We start from the raw sequence: 12224 nt of genomic DNA on the forward strand, positions 1-12224 counted from the left end.
TTAGGCCTGAAATAAGTATGCCAAATTTGATCGAAATCGGTTCAGATATAGCTATAGCTCCCATATATATTGTTCATCCGATTTTTTATTTTGTCCTCCGCAGTCGTAATATGCACTCTGTAACAACAATATTTGGGGAAATATATCAACTACAGCTCAGAAATACATTTGCTAAATTTTATCGAGATCGGTTCAGATTTGAATATAGCTCCCATATTAACTTTCGTCCGATTTACCTTTGTTTGTGCACCAAGCGTCTAATATTTGCCCAAATTGGATGAAATTTGGCACTTACGACCGAATTGAGTCTAGAAGCTAGTATGTCAATTTGGTGAAGATCGGTTCAGATACAGCTAAAGCTCCCATATATACTGTCTATCCGATTGTCATATTTGTTACCCACAGCCGTATATGCACTCCGTAACAACGATATTCAGGGAAAATATCAATACAGCTCAGAAATGTCTTTGCCAAATTTTATCGAAATGGGTTCAGATTTGGATATAGCTCCCATATATATCTTATCTGATTTCAAATTAATTTTGCACCAAATGGGCAATACAAGTCTGAATTTAAAAGATACAAATGCTTCGGCATATTTAGTCTTTTGAACTTTAAATTATAATTATAATCATAGCGTGTATGATTGAATTTCTCCCATAAAAACTTTTAATTGTTATGCGCAGCTCTACTAAATTAGCAAAGTGGTGTAGGGTATCATAAAGTCGCCCGACTCGCCCGACTTTCTTTACTGGTTTAATCTCATTTTTAACCTGTCTGATTTGAATTCACATTTAAAGAGTATTTAAAGTTTTAACCAACCCACAAATCAACTATAAACTCTAACTCTTTTGTAAAATATGTTGTAACCCCTAAAATATTCTCCATCAGGTCAGCATACCTTTGTGTGCGGATAAAGTTTACTTTATGATGGAATGAATGGCACTAAATTATAAACAGCATTTTTAGAATACTTTCTTGCTCTCGCAGGAAACATGTGTATGTTTGTATGTATGTCCTAACTGTATAATCCTGTAACATTTTTCAAAGTTGACGAAAGTTGCTTCTTGGTATTGAACTAAAGATGAGTGAGAAGAGCCCACAATACGAACACACTGTATGGACGAACAATCGAACAGCGGCATGCTGCTCGAGGGGACCACATAACTTTCCAGTGAATCTGATGAGCTGTTTAGAGTTCCATGGCAAAACTTTGTTATTGAGTTTCAAAAATTGATTTATTTGGTATTTGTCTCAAAGGAATCTATGGAAAAAATAAATTCGAAAGTAACACGGACACACACCCACACAAATACATGCACACAATTGAAAAGTTTGAGTGTGTGTGTGTGTCGTGTTCTATTTAAATTGATTATTTGAAATGTTAAGGATTTTGATTGATTCAATGAAAAAAGCAAGCAATGGTCTGAAAGGGATAACGATAGATGGAAGGTAACAAATTTAGAAAAGGATTTACAAAGTTGGCATTCTTTGTTGAATAAAGTGTTTTTTCCTTTAAGGATTGTTGCGCTTAGAAGGGATTATGTAGTTATGTACTTTACTATGAGTGGTTGAAATATTTGTGATTTAAAAATAAACTGGGGAAATGCCATTGAAATGGTGAAACCAAGAAAACAAACATAGGATATGAATGATGGAAATAACCTTAAAAATTCACAATTGAAAAAATATTCTAAAAAATCAGAATTATGTCCCTCAAAACATATTCTTAAAACATTTTCCTAAAACATCTACTATTATTGTCATTGAAAAAATATTTACCACAATCCAAGATTTTGACTTTGAATATATTCTTCAAAAATACACGTCAACGCTCTTAAAAATATATTCTTAAATATTGAAGTTTGTAGATCTAATAGTGTTGAACAAATATTCTTTAAAAATCTACACTTATACAGGGTGAGATGAAAAAACTGCAAACTGCTGTCATTTTTAAGCCACCTGAGTAGTGTGCTTATGGGGATGTTGGGAATTCACCACGATTTATCACGGGAATTCACCACGATTTATCACGGCAAATTCTATTGGGGATGTTGATTTGGGTAAATTCACCACGGTGAATTTTAATGGGGATGTTGTCTTGGGAATTGTACCACGGCAAATTCTATTGGGGATGTTGATTAGGGTAAATTCTCCACGGTGAAATATATTGGGGATGTTGTCTTTTGAATGTACCACGGCAAATTCTATTGGGATGTTGATTAGGGTAAATTCTCCACGGTGAAATATATTGGGGATGTTGTCTTTTGAAATGTACCACGGTGAAATATATTGGGATGTTGTCTTTTGAAATGTACCACGGTGAATTATATTGGGGATGTTGTCGTTTGAATTGTACCACGGCAAATTATATTGGGGATGTTGTCTTTTGAATTGTACCACGTCAAATTTTATTGGGGCTGTTGGCGTTGGCGTTGCTAGTTTTAATATGAACTACTAGATGGCGCTAAGTTTAGCGCAGACACAGTCCAAACTGTGTATGGATGGTGACATTTCAAGTTTTAATATTCACCACTAGCAAAAAATGTATTATGATCATATCGAGTGGAGCTAAAGAGATTCACCATGTGAGAAGTGAATATAGCAGAAACACATCTGAAAGAGGTAAGTATCGAAGAAAATCATTTTATCTAGATGGCTCTCAGAATGCTTTTATATAGTCAACATGCTGATTACTGCAGTCAAATGTGCTTATTAATTTATTTGAAAACATATATTTCAAGAAATCGACTTCAATAAATGTGATAATTATAGAAGAGTTTCAATTGACAAATATGCTGCAATTATTGATATTTCAGGGGTTTTAAGAAAAACGATAACGAAGTCGAGTGGGTTGAACACGAAAATCAGCATGTTGGCTATGCAAAACATGATGAGATAAAAAGACAAAACTAACTTTTCGTTGTACTTGTTTTAATTTGTCATAATTTTAGCGACTCAAAAATGTTCAGTCATTTCCCTCGAAACGATATAGGCGACATCTAACGGTGAGTTCCATCCATACTATCCATAAATTATGTTGTAGCATAGACACACTCCAAAACTATTGAAATATGATCATATCGAATGGGGCTAGAGAGATCCACCATATGAGAAGTGAATATAGCAGAGACAAATTTGGTTAGTATCATAGTCAACAAGAAGATGTGTGTTCTATTATTTTGTCCAGATGGCTCTCCAGTCATTTCCCTCGAAACGATATAGGCGACATCTAACCACCAATTAATTGTTGTAGCATATACACACTAAAAAAAATGCTGCTGTAGCCAATCAAAGCAAATTCTTCTTGTGTGACAGGCATTTTGATACATTATATCGATCGCTTTTTGATAGTTTTGTCGATGAAGAATTTGGTTACATTATGTAGCAATTTGAGAGAATTGAAACTGAAAGAGTTTCATGACAAACCCTGCATCAATTCGGTATTGAAGATTGAAGGGATTTGAAGAAGGAAACACCATTGTTTACATTAACTAACAATTGGATTTCTGTGAAATGGATATGAGAATTTGGGGGGAAGCGTTGTTGCAGAGTTTCATGACAATTCTGCTTCAACGATAGATTGGAGCATGAATGAGAACATGCTTAACTATGCTCAAAATTAAAAACTCTAGTAACTCTGTAATATTGTGAAATTCGCGTTAAATATTCGTATATATAGAAGACAATTTCAGTAAGGCTCACAGTATAAAATAAACATTGAACGTGATATTATGGCGAACGCAGATTTAATAAAACTTATTCAATTCTTTCAGTTATAAAAAAATAATAACTTTGAAAGAAATGGAGGATAACAAAGAATACAACATCCATGGCGCCTTTAGAACAAATACAAAATATGGGGAAAGAATTGTGCTGAAAATTAATGATGCTATCCTCTATTTGCCGTCAAGATTCCTCTCGCTGGCGGATGATACATAAAAGAAATAGCTGGTGGGGGTTATTCTGTGACGAAAACTGTGTTGAAAGATGGAAGCGGAAAGAGTCTTTACAAACTAGAATTAAAACATTTGGATCAACCAGATTATTTTTATCAACCATATTTAACATAAACTGAAAAGTAAATAAATATTTTGTTTGAAACTAAAAATTGCAAGCTGTTTTCATTTAATGTGTGCAGAGAAATATTTCAGTTTATTAGTGAAGCTTTAGAAAGGAAGATGTCTCTTCTTAATAAGGAAGACGAACGCTTAAAAACCTTTGCTCGCTGGCCTTTAAATTATCCAGATCCCAAGACAATGGCTGCAGTAGGACTTATTATACTGGAGTAGGAGATATTACCAGATGTTATTTTTGTAAAGTAAACATTCATAGTTGGGATCAAACTGATTGTCCTGTTACTGAGCATTCAAGGTTGACATATCGTTGTCCATTACTGGAAGGGCGTGAAACAACTAATGTCCCAACTATTTCAAAAAATTGGAATTGTACACCTTCTGAAATTGGTGTAGATGTTTGTGGTCGTGGAGCGAGTAAATGTTCACCCATTTTCTTATTATTATTCACTTTCATTACCTTTAATGCTTTAAATAAAGTTTTATGCAAATAATACAGTTGCTTGTTTTTATTTATTAACTTTATTAATTTCATCGTCTAGTATGTAGCCAAGTTCTTTCCAGTTTTGGTTCAATGAATACAAATATCTTAAATATATTATTTACGGCACACTTAAATCTAGTGTCCAAATGTATAGGACAGTTTGTAAAATAATTTTGGCAAGCTCGAAGTTTCATATTATTTTCTAAATTTATAATGGTAGAATGAATATATTTCTGTAAAAAGATTTTCTTTTCTTGTCCAACAACAAAAATATATTGATAATTGTTCAATGGTGTAAGAGCTTTCTCGACATCATTATAATTTTTTTCTCCATCTGTCCAATCTAAGCCATTCACATGTGTCTTGGTGTAGGCATTTGTTCTGCATGCTTCCCAGTAAGTTCTTTTATATTAAAAGGTGGACGAAACAAAAATAATCTGGAACAACAGAAGCACCACACATATATGATAGTTCCTTCACGAAAATACTCTTGTGGTTTCCATGGCAATATTGAAATCAACCAGTGCAATATCCGATCTACTGATTTCAATCATCTTCTTAGGAAAGTTGAATTTGAATGGAGGGGATATCATCGATGTTGGAGTATTTATAAAATTTTGTTCATTTCCAATAAAAACTTTAAACAAAGATGTCCACAATTGTATGTATGAAATCGTTGATCTCTTTATAATTGTATGTAATAGCTGGTCCAAATAGCGTAAAACTTCTATCGGGGGTTGAAGATTACCGAAACTGTCGTAATAGTCGATATTATTATTGATTTTATTATATGCCACCCAATGCGTGCCAGGTCCACTGCTAACATCCAAATTTATGATACCACATTCAATTCGATGTGGTTTCTTAGGTAGATTATCACGCATATAAACACCTCTAAAGTGAGGTATATATTTTTTCCCAAAAAAACTAATATTACATCGGTTAGAGGACCTTTGGGTAGCTGCTTAATTAGTTTTTTGGAGTTTTATTTTCATCAACATAAATTCCATAGCCCTTTTTATATGGTTTGAGATAGAGACCTTTACCCATAGCTATAGCTTCTATTGTTTGTTATGTCTGGTTTGTTCATCCAACTCTTGTTTGGCTTTTTTTGCATTTAAAACGGCATTGGTAATTGCTGAACTACCCGATGCTAAGGCTCCCAATGCTCCTAATCCAGTTAGAATGGGAATGAGAGGAAGAAATCCACCTCTTTTGGGCACGCTTATTACTCGCGGTATAGCGACCTTTGATTTTTTTCCTCGAAACGTCTTTTGTATTTCATGTCTGGCTATTTTTATGGCTTCATCAATATCAGTTGGTTTTTTGCTTTTAAGGGAACTTGTAGCTTTTTTTAAAGCGTTTTTAAAAAGTTGTTGACCCAATATTTGTTTGGGGTTTTATTACCCATGCCTAGCTTTGTCTTAGCCTTCATTATGTTAGTTACAAGATATGCGCTAATTTTTTCTCCAATGTTACTATTTTTCGATTTTACTCGCTCCCAAGCCCGTTCAGTTAGTTCACGATCAGCAATGTGACGTTGTTCAATATCTTTATTTTGTGAATAGGCAATATCGTGTGCTCTACACGCTGCATCTAATGGATTAATACCTTGATCTCCTCTTTGAATACGTTTTCTAGCTTTGTTCCAGGTCCACAAAATTGATATCCTGGTAAATGAAGTTCAACGGGTAAAGAGTTAATCAACTTATTTACCAGTCCTCCTCCTTGAACGTGTTTCTTTCTAATAAATCGCTTCGTGTTGTAAACAATCATTTTATACTTTTTAGCGGGACGCTGAACGAAAGAAATATCGATATTTGATTATATTATAAATATGAATGTTTTCTTAAAACTACTCATTAGTTTAAATCATGAGATTACTGGAACAACAAGCTAAAATAATTGTTCAAAATGTGGATTTTATGCAAAGAAAGACCCCTCGACATAGTACTTTGCTGCCTGATTCTATACGAGCCTTAATAGTAGGACCATCAAATTGTGGAAAGACTAATGTGATGCTTAGTTTGATAGAAAGCCCCAATGGATTAAAATTTGAAAATGTTTACATTTACTCAAAATCGCTGTATCAGACAAAATATGAGTACCTAAAGAAACTGATATCCACTATAAAGGGGATGAGATTGTATACATTTAATAACAATGACGATGTTATACAAACGGACGAAATAAAGCCAAACTCAATCATGATTTTTGATGATGTTGCATGCGATAAACAAAACAACATTAAAAATTACTTCAGTATGGGGCGACATAAGAATGTTGATTCGTTTTATTTGTGTCAAACATACACACGTATACCAAAACATTTATTGCGTGATAATGCGAATTTTATAATCGTGTTTAAACAAGATGATCTGAATTTAAGACATATATTTAATGATCACGTCGGATGTGACATTAGTTTTGAAGATTTCAAAAAAATTTGTCATGAATGCTGGAAGGAAAAGTATGGATTTCTAACGATTTCCAAGGATGACGAAATTCACTCTGGAAGATACAGAAAAGGCTTTCATATATTTATTCAACCTTAATATTATTTAATGTATTTGCAAATGTTAATTTATATTAGTGCACCTACAGCCATGGAGGAGGAAATGCTGAAACGGCTTGTTAAGTCCAGAAATGTCTTGAAAAAGAAATTTCAAAGCATTAAAATGGGTGAAGAAGCTAAAACTACAGAATTGAAAAATACTTTCAAACCAATAACGGAGCCAATAAACAAACTACTAAAGCTTTCAACTGAAAATACTTCCAAAATGATTATGTCTAAGAAAGAGAAAATGGAAATGTACAGAGATTCTATTATTACAAGTACACCCCTTAAGAATTATAAACCAGATGTTAAGTTAGATTCCAATGCATTGGAGGGGTTAAAGCATAAAGTAGATTACACACAAAATTTCGATTCCTTTAATACATCACAAGACGACGACAAATTTTATTCCAACAATGAGGAACCTATGAATCTATCATTCTTGAAGAAAATTAAAAAACTAGATGTAGTCTATGGTCCACACAAAGATAACAATGGAGAATGGAGATTTGGGGACCAACCACTCAAAATAAGCAATGAAAAGATTATGATTGGAAATAAAAATTGGGCATTAACACCCGGTTTGTTTGAACTGTTGTTTTATCAAGACCCCAAGAACTATGATCATACAGAACTCGATATTTACAAAACAATATTATTAGACACAAATGCGCATAAAATAAACTATGAATCTAATGGACGAACAAAGTCCAACAGGGGACAAAAATATAAGAAAATAATAAAAAATATAATAGAGGATACTCACAGCGGCAAAGGCTTACTGACAATAAATCCTGGTAAACCCAACTATATATACTGGGACGATCCCAACGAATTGATAGAACGATTAAAGCTGTTGTTGGCATCACAACAAGCCGGAAACAATAACCATACTAATGAAATTGTTTCTATTATCGAGGAACTGCGAGAAGGAAATATAATATATTAAATAATACTCTCAAGGAGCATACAACATATGACTGTTGACAAGTTTGGACATCATTACAATCAAAAAAATCAATCAATAGCAGTGAGAGAAAATGTTTCGAGATTATTGGGAGTCAATATTGATGAAGATAACAACCTTAACGTGCAAAATAAAAAGATTAGGAATGTTGCATCTCCAGCAGAAGGAGCGGATGCGGTCAACCAAACATACGTACATACGCAAATCAAGCACATTCAAGAAATTTTAAAGAAAAATTTCATTCAAGAGTGCACCTTCCTAAGAGAAGAAATATCACAACTCAAACGTTCACAAAACGAAATATTTAAAGCCTTATCGCAAGCTCCATTCAACTCACCAGCTTTAATATATCATACCGAATAAAACAATGGAAAAGCGGGGTTTGGTAAATGAACTTCATCATCAAGCACGAAAAAACTTTCCAAGACGAAGGGTTATTACAAAGGGTATTGATGATCTCTGGCAAGCAGATTTAGTTGAAATGGGCATTTACTCAAAAGCAAACAAGGGGTTCCGATTTTTGTTAACTGTCATCGATACATTTTCGAAATTCGCATGGTGTGAAGCCCTTAAAACAAAAACGGCAACGGATGTTTCTATGTCTTTTGAAAAAATCTTACAAAGAGGAAGAATTCCAAAAAATTTGCAAACCGATGATGGAAAAGAATTTTCAACACAGATTTTAAAAAACTAATGCAGAAATATTCCATAAACCACTACTCCACATATAGTGTATTGAAGGCCTCAATTGTTGAGCGTTTAATAGAACTTTGAAGTCGCTAATGTGGAAGGAGTTCAGTTATAATGGGAATTATCTATGGATTGATGTTTATAGAGAATTGGTTAAACAATACAATAAAACACCTCATCGAACAATAAAAATGGCCCCTATTCAAGTAAATTCATCGAATGAGAAGGCATTGTTGCAATCTGCTTATAACCACTTAAAAATTTTTAGGAGACAAAACTTTCGTGTGGGTGATCATGTACGCATTAGCAAATATAAACATCATTTGAAAAGGGATACACGCCAAATTGGACTACGGAAATATTCAAGATAAGAACAATAAGAATAACAAACCCCGCTACTTATTTATTAGAAGACTATGAAGGAAATCCCATCCAAGGATGTTTCTACAAAGAAGAACTTTTACCCACAAAATATCCCAACACGTATTTAGTTGAGAAAATTTTAAAAACAAAAGGTAATAAAGTCTTGGTTAAGTGGCTGGGATTCTCAGACAAACATAATTCATGGATAGATAAGAATCATATCATATAATCTTAATATGTAGATATACATATATATACAAGCATATATTTAAATAAATAAAAACCCATATATACGTATGCATATTTTGTGTTTCAATTATTACGACAAAGAATTTTGCAATGTCAAGAACGTTTACTGTGTCCGGTAAATCTCCAATTCTACATTCAACATATTTACCCCCAATTGAATTGGGAAATAGTAGTTATGAGTGTTGCCTAATAGATTTCCAATCATACAATTCAATACCCAATGTGGATAATGATAACAATCTCTTTCACATTGGAGACAATATTATAAAAATACCTATAGGATCCTATGAATTGCAAGATATTGCGAATTACTTGGAAACGGAATATAAAACTATCCACGAGAATAGATCCATTGAAATTAAGGCAAATAATAATACGCTAAAAGTAGAAATCATGTCTTCTCATGATCCTATTTACTTTGATAAAGAAAAATCTATAGGCAAGCTTTTTGGTTTTACCGAAAAAATCTTAGAATCTGGGAAAAAACATACTTCAAACCTTCAAGTCGACATTTTAAAGGTTAATGCCATACAAATACACTGCAATATTGTAACTGGATCATTCATGAATGGGTCGCCAACGCATATTCTACATGAATTTGCTCTTAATGTTCCTCCGGGATATAAATTGGTAGAGAGACCAATGAATCTCATTTATTTACCAGTGAACGTCAAAGAAATCGGTCGTCTGGAGATAAAGATAGTAGATCAAGAAGGTCGCTTTATAAATTTTAGAGAAGAAGAAATCACGCTACGTATTCATATAAGACCAATGCAATCATGATTATCTACAATAAATACAATCATAAACAAATACCAAGACACATTCAACACAAAGTTGTCAAACCGACAAGACCTACAATTTCAAAGGAAAATAAAGAGTTTTTAAAACTTATTAAGCTTAAAGTCAAACCAAATGTCTGAAATACTTAACATTAATGAGCGTCCATTCTCGGATGAGAATATTGTAAAGAGAGACTACCACAGCTATGTTCCATATATTCAATCATTTAAAAATAATGATGAAATTCGGATAAGTATACAAAATCAGGATCTTTACATACTTCCATCGGAGAGTTATCTATTCATTGAAGGAAATTTGAAAAATAGCAAGGGAGAAGTATCGCAAAATGCAAGACTGAGAAATAATTGTGTGGGATACATGTTTGATGAAATTCGCTATGAACTAAATGGAGTTGAAATTGATCGTACTCGTTATCTAGGAATAACTACAGAAATTAAAAATTGGATTTCTCTAAGCGAATCCGAAAGTAAGGTTATGAGCAAAGCGGGATGGAAAGCTGATAATGATTTATCAGTAGGATACTTTAATTTTTGTGTACCCTTAAACCGTCTACTAGGGTTCGCAGAGGACTTTGATAAAGTAATTTGCAACAGCAAGCATGACTTGATTCTTTTGCGTAGTGCCAACGATAAAAATGTGTGTTATTCAACCATGGATACGGAGGAAATTAAACTCACCATAACAAATGTTGTATGGAAAGTACAACACATTCAATTATCAGACTATAGAAAAATCAGCTTCTTGAAAACTATTAAGGATGGAAAAGCGTTGCCTTTAGCATTCCGCAGCTGGGACTGCTACTTTAATCCAACTTTTGCTGGTGGAAGACAACACAGTTGGAGTGTTAAATTGTCTGTCAATCATGAAAGACCACGATATGTTGCTTTGATATTTGAAAAAGACAACAAGCTGGAACATTGCGAACTTAAAAACATCAAAGTTCACTTGAACTCTGAAACCTATCCTTACGATGATTTGAATGTAAAGTTCGAAGAAAATGGCTATGCAGTACTATATGACATGTATACAAAGTTTCAACAATCATATTACATGAGGGAGCCACAACCACTTCTTACATATGCAAGTTTTAAAGACAAGCCCATCGCCGTTATTGACATTAGCAATCAAAACGAAGCTGTTAAGAATGGACCAATCGATTTAAAAATCCAATTTGAAACCAATAAACCAATTCCACAAAACACTTCTGCGTACTGTTTAATTATACATGATCGTCTGGTCGAGTACGTTCCATTAACAGGAATTGTACGAAAAGTAGTATAATCTATTTTATACTCACCTTTGCAAAAATATTTCAATAAAACGCAATTTACATAAATTTATAAACAAAAATATTTTGTTTTATTTTATAATAAGAATAGTTAAAGACTAGTTAAAATATAATACACTTATATTTACTTAAAAATTAAACATTTTGTGTTGCGAGAAAATATTAATATGATGACATTTATAGTGAGTAAAGACAATTAAATTAATATTATTACTATGCTCTTTTATCTATATATTGAAACTTAAATCATAATTAAATTTATATTTTAATCCAAGTCCATTGAGACAGATTCATTTGAGTTATTTACATTTGTTTCATGAAGGTTATTTAATCTATAGTGGCCCCAAGCATAGGTGTGAATACCATCCTCTAGAATAAATCGTTTATCATCTTGATGGCTTAGCGATATTTTAGTAATTTTGTCTGTATATATTGTATGCTGTCTTGACCTAAACGAAAACATGGTACCGTAAAAAACCTTTTTGTTATAAAGACATTCTCGATATTTATCTATAGTATACTTTTTTAGGACCGACTTTTTAACTCCCTTAGATTTTTTTACTTCTTCGCTATCAACTACATTGATGGCATACATTTTAGGACGAAGGCCTACAAATTCAACCATTGTTTTTCCGTCATTCTCATCTTTCATCATGCCAAGTTTTTTCTTATTAATTAGAGGAAGTTTATATTTATTTTCTTTTGAAAACCCTGAGGTGTCAAATCTAGCCAATATTTCATCTAAA

This window comes from Musca domestica, unplaced genomic scaffold, assembly GCF_030504385.1.
Source record: "Musca domestica strain aabys unplaced genomic scaffold, Musca_domestica.polishedcontigs.V.1.1 45, whole genome shotgun sequence".
NCBI lineage: Eukaryota > Metazoa > Arthropoda > Insecta > Diptera > Muscidae > Musca > Musca domestica.